This window comes from Scomber japonicus, chromosome 21 (assembly GCF_027409825.1).
Source record: "Scomber japonicus isolate fScoJap1 chromosome 21, fScoJap1.pri, whole genome shotgun sequence".
NCBI lineage: Eukaryota > Metazoa > Chordata > Actinopteri > Scombriformes > Scombridae > Scomber > Scomber japonicus.
This window is the reverse complement of record NC_070598.1, coordinates 22,055,560-22,082,612: the sequence shown is the minus strand read 5'-3', so window position 1 is coordinate 22,082,612 and position 27,053 is coordinate 22,055,560. Positions and strand designations below refer to the sequence as shown.

Genomic DNA, 27,053 nt, shown 5'->3' with positions numbered 1-27,053 from the left:
CAGTCTTCTTTCTCTGCTTCCTGGAAGAATGCTGGCTAAAAATCAAAAAGGTTTTAACCACCGCAGCGCACTGAAATCTAATTTCACAGAAACAGATTCCCAGACTCAACCCAAATACCCAATGAAATGGAGGTTAAAGTGTCTTTAGCTTCTGTCCTGTTACGTATTTTCCAGTAAAACAGGATATTTGAGCGGTGTACAGTTACAAGACGGATATAAATCAAATCTTTCACATTTGATCGGACTGCTAAAAAGTGAGTGGTGTAGAAGTAGGAGAGGAGAGGAGTTGGACACTCTGAGCAAAGCCCCTCCTGCCTACATTCTTATATGGTTTCTAAAGGTCACAGGTCAACTGGGATTTTCACACACAGACCACATCACTTGAAGTGCGAGATGATTCGTGATTCGTAAGAGGAAGCCATTGATGAGTACATGGAAGTAGTCATAGGATGGGGAGGGGGAGAATGTTGTCTGAGTGTAAACAAACCAGAAACCACAGATCAACAGTACTGTATGAGCTGTCCTTACCGCAGGGGACACCGCCTAACCCTCCAGAGAATAAGCAGAGGGAAAAACAGCCTGTTACCAGCTCTGCAAAGTGATCATTGTGGCCAAATGGGAATACAGAGAGAAGATAGAGACACAGCTAAATGACTTACATAGTATGTGGCAGGGACAACACACAATATTGGACTTTAAAGGGAGATCCAGCTGCACAGCCAATGCTGCTGCCTCCTTCCTGGTAGAGCTGAATAGTTTATATGCCCGTTTCAAGGTTGTTACCTCGTCCTGGAGAGAACCCGAACCACCACCAACACAACTTCCATGTGCTCAAGTCATTCAAGCGTGTCAAAATCAATAATGTGGCCAGGCAAGACTGCATCCCAGGCCAGGTGATAAGAGTGTGTACAGTGCTGGCTGGTGTGTTCAGAGACATGTTCAAAGTCTCAAGTCCAAGTTTTTAGAAAAACAAAAAGGCCTCTTCAGATTTTACACCAAGCTCAGGGGACTAGGACTCAACCTCAGACTTTGCAGTTGGATCGTGGACTTCCTGTCAGGTCAACACCAGGTGATGAGGATGGCCTTCATCACCTCTGCACCTCAATACATTGTTCTGAGCATATCCTCTACTCCCTTTACACAACCAACTCCATGCCCACTAAGGGCTACAACTTCATAATTGAGTCTGCCAATAACACGACAGTGATAGGATTGATTACCAACAATGTCAGGTCAACAGCTGGACACGGTGGTACCAGGAGAACAATGTGTCCCTCAACATTGATAAGACCAAGGAGATGATCGTGGACTACAGAGGTAGAGGTAGAGAGGCTGGACCTCATCACCATCAATGGGTCAGCTGTAGAGAGAGTCAGCAACTTCAAACTCCTCAGCATTCACATCATTGAGGACTCAAAAACTTTTAGTCTTTTATACTTGTTTAATGAGTTGGAACAATTTAAGAATGCTGAATCTTGACACCTGTCTCTATGCACTTTATCCGATCAATTTCTTTCTCCTATCCTTACTCCTCCGCACCTGTCTTGTTCCTGTCTCCTTCAATATTCAACTGGCTAAGCACTACTTGATTTTCTTTTTTTTCTCTTCATCGTTGTTCTCTCTTTAGTTAAGATTAAATGATATCTTTGTTTCTCATTTCTCTACACTTGACATCTACAAGGAGGAGGACAAGCTTTGTTTTTTTCTAACTCAACTTTGTTCTCCTTTGCTAAAAGATGTTGGACTGTATTGTATGACCACTTTCTGAGAGCGAAGGGGTGCAATGTGGACTTGGAACCACAGCACTGAATACCTAAGGCAAGGTTTATCATTTAGAGGGTTTGCTTGAACCTATTTAGCCATAACATTGCATATAATAATAATGTCATTGCCAATAAAATGTCCATGTTTCTTTTCTCTCTTATGACTGATTAGCTAAATACATACATGTTCCCTTTACCAAACAGTTGTTTTATATTCCAAAGCTCTCATAACTGACCTTGTTCCTAGTGTCAAACAACACCAGTAAAAACCTCTGGGGGAGACTTAGGGTTGAAGGAGGAGAAGAACAATGAGGCAATTAAGGAGATGGTGTCATTTGAGACAAGCTGACGTACTTTGTACAGTAGACACAGAAGACAGGCGTGGTCTAGCTTCCACTGACAGAATAATGCATGGAAAGGAGGGATCGAGGTGTAACCTATAGCCCACTTACGTGACACACGACTCAGCAGCAGTGGAAGTTTACTGTAACATCCTCCACTTGTACATGCTCTAAAAGGACCACTCAAAGTATAGATATAATGTTAAATACAACACAGTTATGTATGTGCTATTGTATTCATCGGTTAGTGTTATTTTGGTCAGATTTCTACAAATAATACTAATAAAAAAGACTCATTCTTTGACACTTTTCACTTGCCAAACAAAATGTCTCTGGCGAAATTAGCAAAAGTTATTTGTTGTCCTACAATGAATCTTCTGAATGCAATGTTTTTAGACAGCCAACTTTCCAGCACCTGATCTCTCCAGACTAACAGTTTATCAGTACTTGCAGCTGTATTAACACATAAATATAACATAACATTGACAAAATCCAACAGATCATGATGCATGTGTCAATTCTGTGCAGTTACTTAAAGGGAAACTTGAGGATTTTTCCACCTGGACTCTATTTCCCCATATTTTTGTGTCCAAGTGACTAATGGGGACAACGATTTTTTAAATTGGTCCAGTATTGAGCGGGAGCGCTGCGGCCAGCAGCTGAGTAACGGGCGGCAATATAATCAGTTAACAGCTTCCATGTCTAATAAAAGTGTTTGTTCCTGCCACTGTCAGGCTCAGAAGTGTCTTAAAACATTATGGAAAGGATCATTACAGAGAAATAAAACCTTTTCTTTGTTCTTTTCTTTACGTTTTGCTTGATCCATTCTGTTTTTTATTGTGTCAAACAAAGTCTCGCTCAAGGAGAAGTCTTGTGAGAGCCGAGTTGTTGTCGAAACAGAGTTGGGGAGAGGAGTGTCAGAAGAATTTGTTGTTTTGGAGTAAAGAAGAATGGTAGTTTAGTTTTAGTCATGGATGAATATTAAGCTGATTATTTGGCTGTTTTCCTGCAAAACTCAGAAGATCTCAGAACAAGATTTCTTCTTGAGTGAGACTTGGTTAGACACGATAAACAGATGGGACCAAATGAACGACATTTTATTTATATAGCAATCTGCCTGTCAAGTGTATCGCAGCTGCCGGCTGCATTGCTCTCGCTCAATACTGGACCAGTTTCAAAAATTGTTGTCCCCATTAGTCACAAAAAGATGGGAAAATAGGGTCCAGGTTGAAAAATCCAGACATTTCTCTTAAAGAACAGATTTGTATACCATGCAGAAATCAATTGGAAACAGTCATTTCCATTCATGAAAATACATTCATCTATCTAGAAAAGGTATGGTGTGGTTTTTGAAAATGGTTGGCACCTTTTAAGCACATATGCAATGAGTCAGAGGATATCTTTTCATTTGAGTATCCCTTTAATATCTGCATTCATTTGTTTAAAACAGCCAAACAGAAACACTTCTGTTATAACAACATATACTATCTAAATGACATTTTGTTGAAATGTCAAATCTTGTTCAGATTTTTCTGTACAAATTAAGGGAAAAATATGCTCTGCTGAAATGTATGGCATGGATGGTAAAGCACATTAATGGATCGTATTTCACACCCAATTAGAAAAAGTAGCACATAGATAGAGTTGGTCATATAGATATTCACACACATACACACTCATTGATTTCAACTCATTAGGGATCAGGGATGTTAAGTAATTGCCCTGCTGCCAGCCAAAGTTCATCACCAGGTGAACAGTATCATGCCTATGTATGAAACCAGCTGTATCCAACCCTCTGTGTATGTGTGTTTGTGTGTGTGTGTGTGTGTGTGTGTGTGTGTGTGTGTGTGTGTGTGTGTATGCCTGTGTGTATAGCAGCAGCAGAGTAAATACATCAAACAGCAAGTGCTAGGGACTAGTTTGTCTACTTGTAGTCGCCCCAACGCAGCAGAATGCAGAATGTAGCCGCTAGGTATTGTGTATCTTGAGTCAGGTGCTTACATTCTTGCTTTTACTCTAGTTATTGTCTCAACTTAGCACATAGTGACTGCAAAATGTTCAAACATGTCCTCTGAGGATTGTTGGAAATCATTCAGGAAAATGTGGGAAAATCACTAACTGGAGTCAAAGGATGAGGTCGGCTGAGGAAAAGTACACACACCAAGCAATTCTTGAAATTCTTGACACGGTACAGATGGATAATATGAGCTTCATAGTTTATAAAGGCTATTTTCTTTCAATATTTCCCCCGTTAACCTTAGATCATATCAGTCAATTCCTCTCTCTCTCTCCAGCAATCCTCTCAGCCTCCCTACAGCCTTAATAAAGAAGAAATATTAAGCAGAGTTCACTGCCTGCTCTCCATTAAAATATTGAGACCTGAGGGCAAAGACAGGTTGGAAGGCCTTCCATAGCCTCTGTGTAATATGACCCATAAGTTGCAGGGGCCTTGGCTTAGCTACACTTAGCTGTCCGCGGTGAATAATGCATGCGGATGGGGCCCCGAGGCAAGCCAGGCTCTCATGTGTGGTCACTGTGCCGGGGGCCCGGACGCTTAGCGGCGAGCGGCGCTAGAGTTTCACCTGGCATCAAGGGTTATCTGTTGATCTGGAGTCAGCAGGTGAGCTGACCAGTGCTAAGGTTTCATCAGGCGCCAGGGGGGTTATCTCGCTGACATGGAGTCAGATTCAAGCATGACGGTGTGGAGTGTCCCCGGATTTAGGATAAGTGGTTTTCAATGTGGATGGAATCCCCTCAGGAAATCAATAGTGTAGACCAGGGTGAGCATATTTTCAAAGCAGGGAAAAGAGGGATAATCTGCCTACACTAGTTCATTTTGACCTCTTTATCATACTTACGAATCATACTACAGAACCCTGTTTACACTAGTACAGCTGAGGCTACAGGAGATAACGAAGACAGTTAAAATGATGATGACTATGGTGGTAGTGGCCAGTAATGGCAATATCAATCATCCCAGTAATGATGACTGGAATATAAATGATCAACACAAGTGATTTAAAGTATTCACATCAATAGTTATGTCAATATTTCTTTATTGTCTATTTATTATGCTGCAAGGATTTGAGGTAATAGTTTTAATAATGACTTGAATAGTGACATGTGACTGTTGTATACATGTGTCATCAGCCTCATTAGTCTGCCATTCATTTAGCACATACAGTTCTAGTGTTGCTCCACTGACCGTTAATGAATGACTGCCATTAGCATAATCAAATATTCCACTTCCATTTGTCTTTTCATTACAAAGACAGATATATAAAATGTTATTTAATGAGATTCCAAAACTGGATACTACAGAGCCCCCCTGGGATCAGAAAAAAAAGATCCATGTGTAAATCTGAATGCAGGGTTTATAAACCGTGCCCTCCGATTCAGAAACTGTGTCCGCAGATTCATAAACCGTGCCCACTAATTTATCAACTGGGTCCATGGATCAGTAAACTGTACCCACAGAATTGTAAACTGTGCCCTGAGATTTGTAAACCGTGTTATTATAGTTAACGAAAACTAAGACTAAAACTAAAACTAGCAATGAAAAAATAATTTAGTAAACTGAAATTAAAATAAAAACTACAATAAAAAAAAAACAACGAAAACTAAATAAAAACTACAATGAACAATGTAAAACTAACTAAAACTAAACTGAATTGCAGATAAATTCAGCTTCGTTTTCATTTTGTTTCCTCCCGTGTATATATGTATATATATACTGTATGTATAGTGATGAGGACTGATGGGAACATTTGTGGGATGCAACTAAAAGGGAAAAATCCCATAAATTTGAAAGTTCATCTTCGTGGTTAAAGAATGACATTAAAAAGGACTTGATAAACCATGTTTGGTGTCACACATTCTTTCATCCTTTTCAGCTTCTACAAGTCAAGGGTCTCTTAATACCTGAAAAACTAAGACTAAGACTAAAACTAAATAAAAACTTAACTGAAACTAGTCAATTCCTCAAAATAAAAACTAAACTAAAACTACTAAACCACTTGTTAAACTCACTAAAACTAAACTGAAATAAAAAAGCAAACTGAAAAACTAAAGAAAATTTCAAAACTATAATAACCCTGCCGTGTACTCAGATTCATAAACTGTGTATACGGATTCGTAAACCGTTCCCTCAGGTTCGTAAACTGAATGTTGGTTAATTATCCAACTTAAAACTAACTTCACTGCAGCGGTTTCATGGCATGAATTACAAATCTCTCGGTATGGTTTACTAATCTGTGCCCACAGATCAATTCAATGAGCAGGGTGCAAGCTACAGGGAAGCCAGGGGGAGCTGAGCTCCTCTTAACAAGACATGAGCTCCCCTGAAAACATGATTTGTGAAATATTGACAATATGCTACTTTCACCATGTATTTCTATTTTTCTGTATCTCCATCGTCATGGATCATGCATAAAATTGGGCTATTTTTGATGTATGATTCATGCTTGAGGGTTTTTCATCACTAATTCACCCAGTCTACATATTATCCTGCATTTCTACAAACTGCCATTATGTAATCCAACATGCATAATGACATGTTAAAAAGAAAATAAGGAGGATTACTTGCAAATGTAACCTAAACCCCCCGCACACTATATGAGGGCATAGCACACATTAACACAGGATCCCTCTCAGCTGACCCCAGGGGGGGCTCCATTGGATGATCCATGTGTGTAAAAATGTGTTTGTTGGGTTATCAACACTTCTGAATTTGGTGACACCCATCAAAAATATACTGTTTGTATATATAGTCCCTCATATGAAAAAGCAAAAAAAAAAAAAAAATACTAAAATAAAATATAAAGTGCACAATAAAAATATAGTATTCTTTTATTTTCACCGCTGTTCAGCGGTCGTGTTTTTTCTCTCCTTCCCCCTCTAAATTAGCCCTAACTCTCCATCAACCAGTTCTTTCCATTCTCTCCCTCCTCCCTCCGAATGGCGCTACATTATGTCCTAATAGCATTGGAAAAGACATACTACCCAATAACTTGGGTCTGTGCAAGTTCCATTTATCCTTCCACTGGCTCTTAAGTGCTCAGATAAATATCACTGCAACAACATTAAACTTGACTGGCTTGGTATTCAAAGCCCAAGCAAGGCTGGAAGAAGTAGACCCCGTTTCATCACTGTCAACAGTTGTTTTTGTCACGGTTTCGTGCATCCAGAGTGTCTTCACAATATAATATTTGACAGTGTTGTGCGCTACCACACTAAGTGAGTAATACTGTCATTGTCAATAGATGAGGTTGTGTATGCAAACGTGGTCATTACAGCAGATGAGAGTAAAATGGAGTTACTGTACACACAAAAACACACAATGTATAGGAAAACATACACACAGGTATTGACATGGAAAGGCAAACGACTACACAAATGCACTCACTCTCTCTCACACACACACACTCAACCACACACAAAACCACAAATGCGCACATACAGTACAATCTTTCACACACATGCACACAGGTACAAACAAACACACACACACACACACACACACACACACACACACAGAAATACTCAAAGGCACATACAAAATCGAGGTTGCTCGAGCATAATAATACCGTACGTGTTCGACATCATTAGTTGTGCTGGGTTATTAAACATCCCTCCTAACAGACTTTCACAAGAATGTGTCAACACCATCAATCAAGCCAGCAAACATAAGACTCTGACTCTCAGTGGGGTTCAGAGCCACACCATCCAACCAGCCAACCAACCAATGACTGTAGGCATTTGTTTCTGTTGGCTTCTCCCAAATGATCTCATGAACTAAAAAAGAAAGAAAAATAAGGTTTTATTGGTTATATACAAAATAACCTGCCTGGAAGAACAGACAGTGATTGAAGATGTCTTATTAAATAGTTCATAGTTCATTCTTGTAAATACAGTATATTGATAGTATATTTAATGATTTATAAGACTCAAATACCACTAAAATTGAAATGTTCCTGCCTTTGCTGAGAAATCTTTACAACTGTATCATCAGTGACATTTTAACCTATCTGCCAATCTTAAGAAGGACATTTACTTTTCATTTATTACTCAAAGTCTCTAGTATTCATTGTGGATACAGAAGCAGGTACATCTAGAACTGTTCATATCTCCTAAGAACTTCAGAGGGAACAGAGCCGGTACACTGTGGTCAGCATCAACTTTGAACTCACCAGACTTGCCTGTTCAAAGCCCCCTTTGAACCTTCAATCTCTTTTCGTTTTTGGATTAAATGTTTTATTCATATTCCATAAGATAAAAAAAAATTATCACCATTCCTCATGTTCTCACATACATTCAAAAACATCTAAAGCAGGCATGTCCAAACTATTCCATAAAGGGTCGTGTGCCTGCAGGGTTTAGATGCAACCAATCAAATGTCTGTAGACTGAGATCAGCTGATTAAATGAGTCAAGCCTGGAGTGCTCCTGCTAGGTTGGAATGAAAAGCTGCAGCCACATGGCCTTTTGTGGCCTTTTGTGGAATAGGTTGGACATTCCTGATGTAGAGTAAGCTGGGAGAGAATTAGTGGAAATAATACAGTGAGTCCTCCTTTAACTTAACACCCTGCTGCAGCTGCACACTTTATATTTAACCAAAAGACTGTTGTGATATCTCCAAAGAGGGATATGTATCAAGTTTAAAACACTAAGGAATTGACAGAAGTGTGAGCCATATGTTCTGGAGAAACATGAATGCTTATAGGACAATCTTTGAATCATGTTTATGAAGCTTATATGGCACATAACTAAACAACAAATACTGCTACATACCCAAATAAAAAGCCTCTCTAAATTATGCCTAACATCCATTAACAGTAACAGTAACATAACACCAGTCTGAAAAGTTGTACTGCTTTACTACAGGCCTTGGTAAGAGCCAATAAGAACACTTGCACCCAAACAGAAATGATTAAAGGGGGAAGACATGCTGTTCAGGGACATGAGAGAAAATGACCTGTAAAATATAAAATCTACATATTTATAGTTGTTATAATTGTCTATGTGGAACCCAATGCAAGAAGCCTTTTTATTTAATGATGACTTTAAGCTGCATAATTAACTTACAAGGTTAACGTTATATGCTTAATGCCTGCTTGATATATATCTTGTCATTACTGCTGCACACTGTCCTCAAGGTTTTAGGGTTTTTTTCCACCTGTGTAACTACTTTTGAAGAAAAGTTGAAAGCAGGAGTGTTTTTTTCCACATGCATCAACTTACAAAAATGAACGACTCTAATTATCATGTCAAACAACAGCAACCATTTCCTTATGTAAGGTGGCACGTATGTAATTTAAGTGACACTCCCACAATGGCTTTCAAAAGCTTCTGGGATTGAAAAAAAAATAAAAAAGTTTGAATATTGTAAGTATTCTTGAAACACCTGCAGGTGCAAGAAGTTTGGGGGAACAAAAGTCTTTGCCCAATTACTTTTAACAGCTGCACTAAAAAATGAATGCTGTTAGGTAGAAAACCATTAAGTGTCCTGGTGAGATGGATAGGGTTAGGGTTAGGACTGTGGTTATCTCTCTGGTTATTTAACAGCAAATGAGGGAATCTTTAACAAGCTGTTACTTTAGGATTTGAATGTTTGTGAAGGCGAGACGGCTGGGTCGATGCTGGATGTCAGACTTTCTTACTCCACTTCACTAACTCCCAAATAAGCACAAAAAGATGAATGAAAGACGGGAAGAAATGCAGGGGGATTGAAAAGGATACCAGCAAGACATAACAAGATGGAAGGGTTATAGAGAAAGAGTAAAGAAATTAGCAAAATGGAAAAGACATTTTTCACAGTGGGAAACATTAACTTGGTTTCAATTTGCCAATTTCTATAAAGAAAGGTTTTGATGCTGGGAAATGTCCCCTGTTGCTCAGAATAGTGCAGTGTAACAAATGAACAGGTCACCCACATACTGCCCTGTGGACCAGGAGAAAGAGGGAATGAGTGATAGCGCCAAGCTAATGTTTCAGATTATTTCCTTGGGGCTGTGTCATTGGGGAATGAAGGGTCTGCAGTAATTCTAATTGAAATTAAACTAATACAACCAGCAAATAAGCCAGACCCCACCATGCTAATGGACGTGCACTGTACGCTGCAGCAAACAACATTAGTGCTCTCTCCAGGACTGAAACAACAGAGAGAGCAAATGTTTAATGCATTAGTGTTCGCAATGAAGAATAATGGAGGATGACAAATGAGGGCGCTGCAGATGAATGCTACTTTGATGAGAGCTTTGAATTTTACACTCAGGGTAAAAAGCCATAGGGATATGAAGGTTAGTCAAACCTATATACAGTGTTCACATTATATACAAACTGTGGGGTTGAGCACTTATGCAAAAAAAAAGGCCCCTCCAACTAACTAAATATGCACCTAATGAAAAAAGACAGTTTAAAAGACAATAACAGCACTTTCTTTATTCAGTCAATAAATATAAGAATCATTTCAACACAATTAGGCCTATAATGTAAATATGTCAAATATGTATCTCCCATATTTTAAGGATACTGAGGACTAGAATCAGATGCACACTATGGATACCACTATGTGACCAATGCTTATAAGCTGCTCGTATGTGAGCTGTTGAATAAAAGATAAATCCTATTTCTAATATATTATTTGGAAATAGGATTGTTGTTTTTTTCCCCTCTGAATTAATGTGCAATTATAGAAAAGAAGTGTCAGATGTTATTTTTGGTCGTTGCAAAAATGCTGCATTCACAAAAAGTCCTTTTTTTTTGGTGTTCTTACACTGCTGAAGTTCTGCATAATCAGACCACCACAAATATTAACTTCCTCAGACAGCTTGGAAAAGTACAAAGCTTACGCAGTGTGTATATGTGTGTGTGTGTGTGTGTGTGTGTGTGTGTGTGTGTGTGTGTGTGTGTGTGTGTGTGTGTGTGTGTGTGTGTGTGTGTGTGTGTAGTCCTTGCACAGAAAGGTCACTCAGCCTATTTGGGAGTAAGATATTTGTTAAAATTACACCAATCTTAAATTACATGAATCAAAAGTGAGGCTTGTGGTGCTTTGATATTTCAATAGTTTCAAAGAAAGCAACACAATAAAAGGTGCTTGAAGCTGGTTGGTACACACATAGACATGTACACAGCTTCAAAACTTCTTTGCCCTCCACCTCTGTGTGTGTGTGTGTTTGTGTGTGTGTGTGTGTGTGTGTGTGTGTGTGTGTGTGTGTGTGTGTGTGTGTGTGTGTGTGTGTGTGTGTGTGTGTGTGTGTGTGTTGTGTAACACTGAATGTGACGATGACAAAGAGACAGAAATGCAGAGACAGAATAAAGGATGGATGGAGAGGCAGAGGGGAATGTGGCCTCTGCTTTGCATCAGCCGGTGGTTTGTCAGCCACAAGAGGGTCTCAAACAAACACTGATGTAGGCAAGCAGTCAGAAATGCAGAATGAGCACAAACACACACACACACACACACACATATGCTTTAAGGAGCGAGTCTTCACAGGAGCCATTTTCTCAGTCAGCATGAGATACTTTACTTTCTATACAGCTTCACATGCACACACACACACAGTACATGTCTATGTGCACATAAAAACAGACCACACAAAAACTATGCATATTCTTGAAACCTGACTACACACACACGACAGCATTTACATATCCCATTTCAAATAGCCTATTTGGTTTAATATGACATACGACTCCATTCACCATTCTTATTGAGCTTCAATGCTGTTTCCTCTCTGTGTTCAGCCGTGTGAAGCAGCAATATCAGCAGGGAAAGCTAGACCGTCTCAGAATTTGCGCCCCGGAGGAGAATGAAACACATCTGACAGATATTAGGACTCCCACTCCACTGCAGAGGTTTGATTGACAGGCTCTGCTGGACCGCTGCCACGCAAGCAAATGAAGCAATAAAGCTATAAGAAGGGGTCCGCTTCATCTATTCACTCAATTACCTTCTCTAACACTCCCCCTGTGTGTCTATCACTCTTTATAAAATGAGTATTGTGTCAGGTGAGTCCAGCTGGCACCATGGAGGGACCCATGATTCTCTCTGGTTGTTATGGGGCAGATACTATAGCAAAGTCTATAGCAGGCTACAATCTCCTGTCAGCAAGTCATCATCCTAAATGACGTATTTATGTTTTTTTAATGGGCAATTTTGACTGGTGATGGTGATGTTGTAATTCAACCCCAGCCAATTGAAGACGTGTGTTGCTGTACCTGGTCATACTAACATTTAGCCAACAGTGTTTCATGTAGGGATGTCCCCATTTTTTTGGCTGTAATTCTGATTTGAGTCCTTCTATATTGGATAACTGCCAATCTGATACTTACATTCACTCAGTGTTGATTAAATCTGTATCTTGAAACAACAGCGGCCGACTAAATTTGGCATGCCTTATTTTTCTCAGCCTTCTTGGTCCCAATATTGCAGGTACTAGTGCACAAATAATGAGCTGATGTTTAAATTATTGATATGTAATTTCTATCATTTAAATGACAGTTTATCATTGTAATAGAGATGATATGCAACTATGTTGGAGTTGTAGGAACTACCAAAATACTCAGTCCTGTCACAATTGAACAGTGATGTCACAGAGTGGAATTTTCTATTAATCACATAAACAGGCTCTAAAACAGCTTTGATTTTGGCCTTTCACCAACTTACTCAGACAGTAACTGTCATTTTAACTGGTGCCAGTCAGTGCCAGATGACATTGAGAAGCTTCTTGCTAAATGTGTTGTACAATAAGAATGAGAGAAAAGATAAAAGATTCAAAAACAGATTTGTTCGCCTTGTAGGGAATATGTGAGAGTTGCTCACACTGGTGTGCCCAAATCCACACGCTAAGTAACATTAGCACAATGAGGTGAACAAAGCAGACACCAGAGTGCAGCAAAGAAAGGATTGGCATTTAAATCAGGGTTGGTTATTAGTTCAGTCAACAGAGGATTAAACAAGAAGTGTTTTACCTTAATTGGCAGCAAAACCAAACAGTATTGAATATTTTCCATAGCCATGACACAACACAGGAACATTGACATGTGCATACAGTATACATACACTATGCTATATTATATCCAGTCTGCAGGTACCACACACATACAGTTCAAACTTACTAATACTTGTTATACTTGTTAGGATCTATCAGACTTCGACTGTGGTTGAGCAGCTACTGCAACATTGAGTAAACTCAATGCAGGGTAACAAGCCCATAAGGGAAGAACGTACTCTGCCTATTAACACAGTAACACAACAATCCATCTATCACCCTGTCTGTCATTTAGAGTGTCTGGCTGGCTGTCCGTCTCCAATCTGACACATTTCTGCTCTGTGTGTAGGTGTGTGTCAATGACAGGGAGACTGTAACATCATACATCATTTAATCTAATGAAATCATATCTATCACCTATAGTATAATGTATTGCTGAAATATTATGCTGATATGAACAATAATATGAAAACTTATGGCACGCATCTTTATTTCAAGTGAATCAATTCAAACATCAGTATCACAACTTGCTACTGTAAAGAGATAGGATTGATGTGGCTGGATGTTCATATGTTATTTTAAAAGATATAGGAAAATGTCTTAGTTTTGTATAATTGTATCAAGATGTGGGCCAAATCCCATGGATTTACCAAGAACCCATGCTCGTCAAATAAAAACTTTCTAAAATACTAAGCGTGTTATCAATACTTAGACAATGAACGTTACAATCATTAACTACAGTGTCTGCTCTGTCACTGTCTGCAGCAGCAGTCTCAGCACAGAGTAGCAAAGGGAGGCATCTGTCCTCCCACTGCACTCTGCTGTAAACACACAGAGCTGTAAGCGAGCAGCTACTCTCATGTCTCCCTGGGTCTCTGTGCTTGTTCACTCTTAAATAAGGAGAATATAGAAATATAAAATCTGACATTAAAGATCAAAGTAAGTGTCTGGTGTAATCAGTAACACGGGTGTTGTCACAAGTTTATTAACTAATAGGAACATTTCCTCACTGTGGCATCCCTACTAATAGTACAAATATCTCTTTTGAAATAAATTTGTCGGCTTGGGATATTAAAAAATGTTGAGTCGACGTTGGTTCTAATGGTAAACATCTAAATGTTCTGCTGTGGTTGCACTGTCAGGGGAAACATTAAGAAACTCCCATTACAAACACAGTGCTGTAATTTGAAACTGAACTGGAGTCCCAAATGCTATGTCAGTATAAAAAATTAAGGGTTTTGTGTATATGTGTGTGAGAGGGAAAGAGAGAAAGAGAAAAGCATGGTGAGGCCATAAGTGGACAGGATACCCTGCTTCATATTCCAGTCAAGGTTTCCACATACATATACGCACTTTCCATGAGACACAGAGAGAAAAATATACATACTGTGCACCATACTGTACACATGCATATTCAGATTAGCCTGGGGTGGCAGGAAACAGACTCTCAGAATAATAAAAGTGTGAGTGGAGCTGCTTTGAACCCCTGTACTGATACTTCTGTCAGATGACTACATACAGCAGCACCCTGTAGCCTGGAAATGTCTCGAACAGAACTTAGACAGAAAGACAAGAAAAGGAGGAGGAGAGAGGGGGAGAAAAAGGCAGGAAGAGAGAAAGGTAGAACAACAACTAGGAAAGAATAGGTTGGAATGATAGACACTGTTTTGAGTGTGTGTTAGGTGTGTGAGAGAGAGAGAGAGAGAGAGAGAGAGAGAGAGAGAGAGAGAGAGAGAGAGCTTGGGGGCGTCCATGCTGGTTGGTGACTAATTGTCCATCGAGTAGTGACAAGGGCTCCACAGTCTACCAGCTCTCCCTTCTTGGCAAATCAATATGCCATAAAGATTAATGCTTCCTAATAATAGTAGCGCACATATGTTGATAGACACGTACCCTTTGTGCACGCAAAGGCTCCCATGCAAGAGAATACAAACACACAGGGTAAAAGAAATACCAAGGCATGTGGTATATACATTTTCAGTATATATCCACAAAAAACATAGCTAGAATTTATGACTGAATCATTAAAGATAACCTGAAAAGAATGATGCTAAAAGACTCAAATAGCAAATTCAAAACAAGGGAGAACCCAGAGAGAGACAGAGAGAGAGAGAGAGAGAGAGAGAGAGAGAGAGAGAGAGAGAGAGAGAGAGAGAGAGAGAGAGAGAGAGTTACGTTAGTGTGAGGGCGTAACACGGAGAGAAGAGCAAAGGGAGTTTAGGGCTCTGGGGTAATAGGCTAAACCTGTCCACATACTCATGCAAGATAACCATTCATGGAAAGCAACACAGTACACACACACACACACACACAGACACCTCTGGGGCTCAGTCAAATGCAGCCTCATTCATTTGAGTACAATGGCTCCTCTGCATTCATTCAGTAATGACAGGAAACATATGCTCGAAGCTTGGGAGGCATCAGTTCTACTGCTGATTAAAGAAAGGTGCATTAGTAATTTAGGTTGTGCTGGCTGAGAGACACACAAGCATATTCATGTGCATATTCACAGATTGCATTTTTAAGTGGCCATAAATAAGAGAAAAGTGAATGTATGAAATGAAAGGACGGATTAAATCTGCATGCAAAGTGCATTGAGTGGCACATGGAAGCATCACGAGACGGAAACACATCGAAAATGCTTTCTAGGAATGTAATGAGTTGTGAAAAAATGATTATTAAACTTGGAATTCTCTGCATTATCTTCACAAGCATGTGTATGAAGTGCAGCGGGCATGATGAGTTAGGCAGACTAGTGTTTTTCAAGTACATTTAAGCAAGATGCAGAAAGCAGTGTGCAGAATGAAGGAGACTCTGGTTTCTTGTAGCATATATTAGAGCTTGACATTTCACACCAAATCAGGTCAGCGTGGCCAGATTTCTCACATCACAGCTTCTGGTTTTGAGTCAGACTCGAGTGAAGAACTAATTATGCAAACACAGTGATTAGGAAGACGTTGCTGTCATTAGTGACTACGGCGAAACCGAAACCAATCCACTCCACCGGTGTTTATGTATCTTTAAAAGTGTGGGACCAAACTGATAATACACACAGTCACAATGTGTATTCAAAAAGGCAAGAATGGCCACAGGAACATTGTTGAATTCATAAGCTGGGATTCCAAAAGGAGTGGGAGCTTTTTATCTGCCGATTCCCATCATAATAAGATTACCAGTACATTTAAATCAGCCACTTCCCAGGGCAGGATTAAATAGACTGCTTAAATTGAATTAAATTTGGTCCCTTAGCCTCAACTAAATAGAGTGAGGGGCTACCGATGTGTGCTTAGTGAGACGGTTCTATTGCATCTTTGGACCTTTACTGTGTGTATGAGAGTGTGTGTGTGTGTGTGTGTGTGTGTGTGTGTGTGTGTGTGTGTGTGTGTGTGTGTATGTAGGTGTGTTTCAGCATGCAGAGCAACCTTGTACAGCACATTGGGTGACTAATGAGGCGAACACACAATGCACCGCTAAAACAGTTCGACGTGTCATGATTCATTATTTGGCTGTTTTTTTTTTCCTTTCTTTAAAAGGAGGGAAATACACACACAGTAACACAGACACACATGTAGCCACACTGGGAGCTCAGTGCACAGACTCAAACACTGTCAATGAAACAGTAATATTGAATTAACTGTGTAATTTGATCCTTAAATTTGGTTATTTGTGATGTAATTCAGAGAGTTACTCAGTGATCTTATCATTTGTGGTAATACAGAGTGTGTTAAGGTGCTTTTCATGTCCCGGTGATGCTGCTGCTCTGAATTCAGCTTCCTATTTCCCACCTTAGCACTCTCTCTTTCTCTCCATCTGTGTCATTATCTCGTTCATTTGTGCTAAAACAAAACAAAAAGCCTTCCGTGTCTGTTTTGAAAATGGATGCCTCTCCCTCTGGTTTGAAAACCTAATGCAACTTGTTGTTGTGTGGGCGACGACTGACAGCATTAGTCGTGTTTGTGCGTGTTATGGGCTCTTAGCTGGAGGTGGGATCATCCATGGCAGTCATCGACGCGAGAGTGCTAACCTCTCCTGAGAGGCTGCAGGTCTCTAAGTACTTTGCTTAGCTACCGCTGCTAGGCAATCAAGAGTCGCCCCCCCCTCCCCTATCTCCTGCCTCACTCCCTCCAAGTCACACAGGACAGCCTGCTCCTCTGGGCTCTCTGCATTATCACAGCAGAATACTGTTAGGACACTCACATTATCTGATAGACACCTGTTAGTCCTCACAACCCACGACACATTCAAAGCAGTCTTTTCACGAGGCCCGGGGGTGTTATCAGCTCTCAGCCACACAAGGTAGAAAAACTAATGCTTATGTTTGCAACTGCTCTGGTGTTTTTTTCCCAGGCTATTCTGCAGAATTTCAAGGTTTTATACCAGAAAAGTGCTTTTCAAGTACTTTTCTTATTATTCCTGTGCAACAGGTCATTCATCACTAGACGTTCTGCAATGTAATTCAGAGGCATTAAAGGACATTTCACAGTCCAAACCCATCAAAAGACTCACATTGGGTCATAGATTATGTTGAGACTGGAAAAAAGCAAAACTTGTGAGTACAGCCAACATGTCATTCACAAACACTATATCCTAGCATTACATTGCTTTAGTGATTGACTGTATATTCAAATCCTATGTTCAATGCAGGAAGCACTGTGACACAGCTTCACATCACTTGACAGCTGTTGAGAAAATGAAGACTCACACTATCACAGATAATGTAAAGGACAGAGTGTTGTTGACACAGCTGCTTCCTGACCTCAGATCATTTGTGTCAGTCATTATAGAGATTAAAGAGATATAGAATGTGTGTAAGAACATGGTAAGAAATCAGGGAAACAAAAGCAGAAACAATTTTGGTGGAGGCTATATTAATTTTATGAGCATATTATAGGTTAATAAACAGATTATATATTACAACACTGGCTGAGGCAATGTCACAGATCTAATAAAAGTCTAATATCCACCTATCAAGTTGAATTTCTCCTCAATGGGGAAACTGAGTTGACCATCACAACCTCAACCAAGGAAACAACAATAGACTGTCTTCTAGTCCAATAAGAGAGATGAGTCCTGGATATTCATGACAGATGGCAGGTACATATGGGACATGAGTAGGGGTGTTCATAATGCACCGGGCTCCCTGGACTGCTCACTGATGTGTATGTGATGTAGCATGATGTCCTGACCATTAGACAGTTAGCTTTAACACATCTATAATGAGGTATTTCAGCTCCAGAATTCATCTGTCTATACTTCTTTCTGCCCTAGGTCTGCCTGTTTGCCCTTCTGCGTATCTGTCTGTCCTCATGTCACAAGTTGACAGTAATTTGCAGTCATTGTCCTTAATTCTTTGCATAATTCTTTCCAGGTTTGATTGTCTGCAAGAAGTGAAACATCACATTTCATTGTCTTGCCTTGTGAAAGACCTTTCTTTCCTTTTCATTTCAACATGAATGGAGTATTAGTACACAGAAAGATACCCACATTTGTATGCATTGATTTGTTGAACTAATTTAAATTTAGGCAATGTTCCCTTCATTGAAAGTGCACCAGTAGGCAGGGCTTGAAATTAACTTTTTGATCTACTAGCCAAGTGGCTAGTAGATCAAAAAGTTACTAGCCAACCAGATTTTTTACTAGCCAAAACCAAAACGTTGCTTTACTATTGTATTTGTATTTCATAGGGGTGTGTATAGTGTGTAGTAGTGTGTAGGGGTGTGACGATACACTCAGCTCACGAGACGAGACAAGACACGATATTGGGTTCACGAGATCAAGACGAGATTTTAACTATATTTTTAAGAAAACTTCAAAGAGGAAATAAATGACTGTTCTTTTATTTGAAATTCACAAAATGGAAATTTAATTGAAATGTTTTAACTAATCATCTTGTAGTGAATCACTTCAGTTCTACTTTCTAAATATATAATTATCCTATGCAACATGCAGCACTGTAAAAAGTTTCTCCATATAGATATTTTATATATTGATAATTTTGATATTAATGGAAATAATAATCATAAATACAAAAGTTAGATACAATCACAAATACTAAAAAGTAAATTATAAAGAGTAGAAACAATTCTAATATATAAATATAAATTAAATAAAGAATCTAATTCTCACAAATTATAACATAAAATAAAATAAATATAAAATAAATAAAACAACACAGAAATAAAAGTAAATTGCACAAATCCTGTATCACATGAATACACAAGTAGAACAAAATATAAATTGTGTTATAATTTGTTAGTGTGACTCATTTTACTTTTGGCATCATTAGGCTTCCATAGCTGCGCTAGATTCCTCCGCTGCTCCTACCTCAGACTCTCAGTGTAGAGACCTGAGGTTAACCTGCTGCTCTCCTCATCTCATCTCATCTCATACTGCGACTGAGATCTTCTCAACAGGTAGAAACTGTAACAAGCTTAATGATCCACATGTGACTTTATAAAAACAACACATGACGTGCGAATGAGCGATAAAAAGCCGATCATCTTTTTTTTTTTTTTTTTTTTTGGTGCGCCCCTTAATTATAGCTTTGCGAGACAATATTCACTTCAACTACAAATATCGTCGCGTTTTCGTCTCGCGTGGGCCGTCTCGCGCAGCAGGAGATCTCATCTCACCCCTACTATTCAGTCTTCTAGCCAAGTGGCGAGACAGCCAAAAATCTGTCTCGCCACTTGAGGAATTTGGGTCGCAAATGGCGAGTGGCGAGTGCTAATTTCGCGCCCTGCCAGTAGGTCTATGTTGTCTCTGAAGTACATTAAGTTCTGCTTTGTCAAGAGCAAGCAGAGCTGAGTCTGAAGAAGTTTGCCTTTGTGCTTAGTTAAATACTAAAACAAAACTGAAATCAAGAGGCTGTAAAAAAAAGACATTTCCAAAAATAAATGAGTAATAAATGCTGTTATAGTTATTAGCATTAGTTACAGTATGTCTGTCACAAAAATGATATTTACTCTCACAGTACAGTTTGACAAGCTTACATTATCCTAAGCAGAAAATACATGGAATTTTCTCTTCAAAAGACTCCTGTCACCTGAATTTACTCTGCTGTTAAAGAAAGGAGCTGTCTAACAGTCACCTCTTGTAACAGGATTCAGACTTGGTCCAGCAGCTCAATGCTGACAACAGTGACAGCTTTGAATTGATCTAGCTCATGATGGCTGTCTTCACAGCCTCTTGATACAGGCAACCTGTATTAAAACCTGCTCTGTCACATCGTCACAGGCTGATGGTGAGCAATGTTCTCTGAGCCCCACTGAGCTGCAGGTCACGAGAATGTTAAAGACACAGAGTGTCACTGAAACAAGAGGGAAGGTAACCTGGAGATTGTGAGGGAAGAAAACTAAAAAAGAAAGATGGGAGGCAAGCAAGAGAGAGAGAGTGAGACACAATCAGACAGACTGAGAGGAGGAAGATAAGAAATAAGAGGTGAAGTAAAAAGAGTGAGATTCAGAGACAGACGGAAGAGTGTAAGTGTAAGAGAGAAAAACGATCTATCCAGTTGCAAAAGATATTGCTTTATTCATTCCAAGAGATGGGTACCCGATAGTCAGTTCCATTTTGGATCTGGTCCCGGGAAATACACAGATTCATTCAGCTCCCGCGCTTATGAATCTCTTATCAAATCTTTTATCTTTCCTCGCTCTCTTTCATTAACAAAGAGCAAGAGGAAACACTGGTGGCAGCTTCTCATTTCCCAACCTTCAGTGTGTCTACAACTAAATGACAAACATCACCGGCAGCAGATTAGATCAGCTAAAGCTCAATAACACTGATTCCCTCGCAGCTACATAAAAAAAAATTTGCCTGTTCTGTGGTTAATGTGCTCTCTGCAACTTTTCAGACACATCAGTCTCTAAAACCACTGTTCAACCACAACTGGACTGTGGACTGTAGGTTAGCCACTCTTCACTAGAGAAATGATCAGCGTATCATCTCACGACAATTTAAGAACTGCCCAGTTAAATTTAGATTAATATCAGTAGCTCCTAAAGCATGGTATAGCTATAGTTGCCATTAGGGCTGGACAATATATCAATATTATATCGTTATTATATTTTATAGATATCGTTTTAGATTTTGAATGCTGTGATATTGTGATATGGAATGAGTGTTTTCTTTTCCTGCATTTAAAGGCTGCATTACAGTAAAAATGTAATTATCTGAGCTTAACAGACTGTCTACACATTTCTGTATTATACACTTCATTATATTCACATTACTGATGATTATTTATCAAAAATCGTATTGCATAAATATGTTGTGAAAGCACCAATAGTCATCCCTACACTATTGATATGGAGGTATTTGGTCAAAAAGATTGTGATATTTGCCCTCATCACCCAGCCCTAGTAGCTATAGCTGTTAATTACATGTGTCAGATACATATAATGGGCATTTAATATAACACACTGCTCATCTTGTTTTCAGGTTGTGAACATTAAACAGTTTTGTTTCTGTCTTCTCCACCAACAAAAGGTGACTGGAGTTTGATTGAGTTGTGGTTATTTTAGCCTTTAGTCAGTTAGTTTAGTTGATAAATGGATTAGAAAAGATTCACTTTCAATAAGTGGATTCGATAAGTGGACTTGATCAAATATTAATCGAACTCTATCCATATTTCTTCTCTCTTTCCAATAGAACAAAGATACATATGCTACTATGCTTCCCCCACTGCATTCCCTCCTGTACCCCTGTAGACAAAAGGCCACAATAAAACTGCATGGTTGTGATATTCAGCCAGGAAAGGGGATGCAAAGCCTTCCAGGTACAGTAATACCCAAATGGGACAGTAGTTCTTTCTGTACCCAGCCTCCTACATGCATGTTGTACGTGTGCACATTTTCTATCACAGCTTACCTGGAGAGCATGATTGATTAAACTGTTGAGCAATCGGAGTCGGACAATTGAGCGTGAAAGCGAGAAGGGAGATCCATCATGTGGAAGGCTCAAGCTTAAGCTGGGCACTAGATAAATGGACTCAGACAGAGCATGTGTGTGCATGTACTGTGCATGTGTGTATGTTCTTTGTATGTATATGTGCAGGCTGCGGTTGCACTGTCCCACCAGTTCTAAGTGAAACGCACACACACACACCTGCACACTCACTGCTTAGGCTATTCTTTCTTTTCCCTGTTCGTCTTCATGAGTAGAGGGAGGGGGCGAGGGAGGGGTAGGAAAGAGGAGGCGGCGTAGTGTTTCCTCCCCGTGTGCATTATGGATGAGGCGTGTCCGCGGTGTTCGGTCAGCGGCTCTCTGATGGGGTTACCTAAGACTCTGTGTTTGTGTCTTTGTGTGCCTCAGCGTGTGTGTGTGTGACTATGACTGAGAGAGAGGAGTCACCAGGGTCACACCTGCCCCCACACACACACACACACACACAACACACACACACAGATAACACACTCCCTTCCCTCTGCATCACTTTGGATTCATTCACTATATTTAATTCAGTAAAAATCAATACGGATTTTATTCAAGACAAAAAGCTTTAGGTTAGCACAGACGCATAACAAGCATAACTATGACAGAAGGTGCTAGAAGTTATTTACTGAGTAGATGAGACATGTAACTTATCTACATTATAAACCAAGAATCAATATCCTGGACAGACAGGAGGCGGGTCCAGTGGATGAGGAGAGCCATAATGGGCGTCCAATCCAATGTTCCATCAAATCATTAGAGTGTCCCTTGGTTACTGTGACAACATGATGAGGGCCCTCACCACAATCTCCATGGTAACGTGGCAAACAGAACTCTGTCTGGCATGTAGGTGCAGTGTGTGTGTGTGTTTCTATCTGAGCTCAGTCACATTGGCACAGCAGATGACAGCATGTTAAGAATGCCCTAACATTTACAATGTCCATATTACATATTGTCAGTGCACTATGTAGAAGACAATGCATTGTTTTTTTTTTTAAATCGGCATTCAGTGTTTTATTTGTATGACTAGATGACACTCAGAGAGCAAAGGCTGCCACTAAAATTATTACTAATTATTCTCACTTGCTGTATGTAAAGTGTATTAAGTAAATAAAAATATACAAAGGGAACAGACATAGGTGTCAAGTTAAAACACTTTAAATACCACACACTACCTTTGCCTATCTGAACAGATGGGTTTCAGGTGAATTTTAAATCAGTCCACGGTATACACAGACCTTCAGCTTATTGGGAGACTATTCTAAAGCTTTGGGGCTGCCGACTGGAAGGCATGGTCTCTCCAGATCTTAAAATGTGTCCGAAGTACCCTTAGAAAACCCTTACTAGAGGCATTACAAGCTGGGCTTGTGGTGTGAGGGTGCAAAAGGTCAGCAATTTACTGTAGAGCCTTGCTATGTAAGGCTCTATAAATGAGCACCACATTTTTGAAAATCAGAAGCTAGTGCAGTGAGGATAAAATAGGTGTGATGTGTGACCATCTGTTGGATGGAGTTAAGAACCTAGCCCTAGCAGCAGCATTTTGGACGGTTAATAGGCGGTGTAAAAAATATTTGTTCAGGCAGGTAAAAAGAGAGTTACAGTAGTCCAAAGCTGCCGAAATAAAAGCTGTGTATTAACATCTCCATTTCATTTCTAGATACAAGTGGCCATGTTTCTCAGTTAAAAGAAACATGATCGAGTGTCCTGATATGAGCACGAAACCAATGGATTGGCCAATGATCACACCTGCCTTCAAATTTAACTGATTTCTCAAAATTGTGAACAAAGTTCCAGGAAATGTTATCAACTGTCTATCTCCTTCAGTTTTACAGTTACAGCTTAACATCTGTAAGCCGTGGCCATAAGAGACACCTCTTTCTGATTGGCTGGTAAGTGACTTAATATTGCATATCAAACGTAGCTCTGGCCTACAGAATTGAACGCAACCGACCATGAATCATGTGGTACGTGGTCATGGTATGAGCATGATAATATACTCTGTGACAGAATCCATCCATTAACTAGGCACAAGAAATGTCACACACTATACTAATAATCTAGTCTAATTAAAAAAAACATCATCCATTATTTTGATTATTAGAACTGGTTACCTAAATGTCTAATATAAATCCATGCAGACCACTACCACTAATAAAATTTCACTTGTACAAAAGCCTTCTGCCATCTGATAAAAAATACACGTTTTGGCCTTAGTTTTAATCAAGAATAATGATTTTCTTCACCTATATAGGTTGTCTGTGCATGCATTTTAGTTCCCAGTGAAGCCCTGATTCACAGTCACACTGCTGTAAACAGTCGTTTCTCACATGGGAGCTGCCCAGTAGGATCACTGGGGCAACTGGGAATTTCTAATCTCACACAGGATCTCTGACACACATCCTTAAGCAGAGCAGATGCTTCAAGCCAGCAGATTTGTGACCAAATTAGTCGTTTGTTTGAGAATATCATTATATGAGTCACATCTTTGATAAAACTGCAAAGTGTAGAGCTATAATATGTTTGTGTTCAAGCGACCGTGCTGTCTATGCCAGCAGCTGCTTTACAGCTGCCAGCCCACATTGGCACAAGACCCTCGCAGGTATTAAATGTTGCCCCATCCAAAGCCTTTAAATACTGTATGTGTCGTTAGCATGATAGAATGTCGTTAGCACATCCAGCGGGACAGAAGTGACAACACCTCAGTAATTCTATATACAGGGTTGTAGCTTTTTATGAGGTACTTTTGTATAGCAGATGGCCGGGGTAAGTGTGTGTCCACGTCTCCAGTATAAACAGTGGAAAGTGAAATGTGCAGAGGGGAGGGTTGAATTGGCACAGCAGTCCTCAGAAGTATCACTAGACAGGAGACAGCTGGCGCCATCTCTCCGTGCTTCTCTTTTTTTTTCTCCTTTATTTTCTCTCGCCGTCAACAACGCTTTCAGATGACTTGAGAAGCTCACTCTGACAGTCCCAGTTTCTCTCGTTCTCATTCTCTCACTTTCTTTCTCCCACCTCTCACCTCCCTGCTTTTTCCTCACTTATTCAGAGCCGTGCTGTTTCCCTGCCTCTCAAGTCTTAAGTCTTTCTTACCCTCCATTTGTTTCGAGCCCTTCCCTCCTCCATCTGTCTCTCTCCCCTTCCCTCCTCCTACCTCTCTCGCTCTCTCCTCCCTCCTCCCTCTCTCTCCTCCCTCCTGCTGCATCTCTCTCTCTCTCTCTCTCTCTCTCTCTCTCTCTCTCTCTCTCTCTCTCTCTCTCTCTCTCTCTCTCCCTCCCTCTCTCCCTCTCTCTCTCCCTCCCTCCCTCCCTCCCTCCCTCCGCTTTGGAGTCTGTCTACAGGTGGAAAAAGTCCAGCAGATGCTTTGGCTGTAGCTCAGGGAGTTGCTGACTTTATTACCATGGCTGCTCTTTATTGCCATCGAAACCACCTATCATTACAGTTACCTGGTCCTGGTCCAGTTGGCATGCACATAGACATAAATATGCTCTTGCCATTGGAGAGAATTCTCATAGGGTATCCCCCATTTTCATTCCTTTTAAGTGCATTTTATTGTGAAGGTTCATTCAGGTTAGGTCCACTAATAATGCTACTATTTCAAATAAAACCCTTGATGTGACTATTACATGAGGGTGCAGAGGCTGATTTCAATTGTTTTTCAAGGTACACAGTTGTAATCTATAGATGATTTGTCTGTGAATATTGTGGTGTGAAAACAGACCATATGAAGTACAACATGGACTTATCAGTACACAGTTGTCAGGTCTCGCACATAGCTGCTCACACATACAAAATGAGCTGGTGAGTGCCAAATGTTCCGTACAGACACTACAAACAGATACTGTGACCAACTGAGAACCAAAGTACTTCCAAAGTACTCTTAACATCCCAATATATGCAAACTCACTGAAACACAAACCATCATTGCCACATACTCCCCACCAATTCAGCACTGCACTCATATAACATTAAAGGATCTAAATAAATCAATGCAAATGATTTGATCTATTTTATTCCATTATTCCAAGACATGAGGAGCAGACTACAAAGGCCTGCTAATCTGACTTCTTTCGAACTCAACAAGCACAGATTTTCTCCATTTCCAGGCCAACCAACGTCAACTCAAATGACATCACTTGAGGAGGTTTATCAGATTTCACACAGCTCCCTCTGGAGCCATAAAGGTTTTTATACTCTGACACCTCTAACGTGTAATTACTCCTTTAAAGAATCCAATATACACTTCCTTCTACAAACACAAACACACGCATGCACACTTGTATGTCCATTTTCCACATTTCTATTAGAACATCTGTCACTTCTAGGGTTGGGCAATAACTACCAAACTGACTCATATTTGCTTTTTACTCAAAGCTTTATTGCACTTAGAGTAACATAACAAGTATAGTTGTGGCTGTTGTCTGCTCCGCTCTGTATGTGTGAGTCTGAGCCCCGCCCTCAGTCAAACACAGAGAGCAGAAGAGAGGAGAGAAACTAGTGTGACTATGAATGACAGCAAAACACAGTACAGACTCTCACACTGAGCTGAAATGAAAGTAATGCACATAAATAAACATAGCATGTACTGTGGTTTGTTGTCATTTATGGTCACATTAGTTTCTCTCCTCTTCTCTGCTCTCCGTATTCAATGAGGTCGGGGCTGAGACCCTCCACACACGCACAGAATGGAGCAGAGGAGTTGATGTCAACTACACTTGTTACATTACTTTAAGTTCAATTAAGGCTTTAAATTAAAAACCATTACAAGTGACATCTTAATGGAAGCAGCACAAAAGACTGGGTTAGGGAGGGGGGATGGTATCATCCATCAGCCCAACCCTTGGCACCTCTCACTTTTTGTGTAGAACAGCACACATTTTTGTCACCAACCATGCACAGACACACCAGAAGCTCATCTCCATATTATTTATCTCTTGTACAAGTCAACATGTCGAAAACAGATTCACACACACACACACACACACACACTCACACACTCACACACTCACACACTCTCTCTCCTACACC

General features: G+C 40.0%; 1 protein-coding gene across 1 annotated transcript in view; it reads right to left on the bottom strand.

The window, feature by feature from the left end:
• Positions 1 to 27,053, bottom strand: part of kcnh2b (potassium voltage-gated channel, subfamily H (eag-related), member 2b) — a 257,929-nt gene that overhangs the window by 198,117 nt on the left and 32,759 nt on the right. The gene's annotated exons all lie outside the window — the stretch shown is intronic.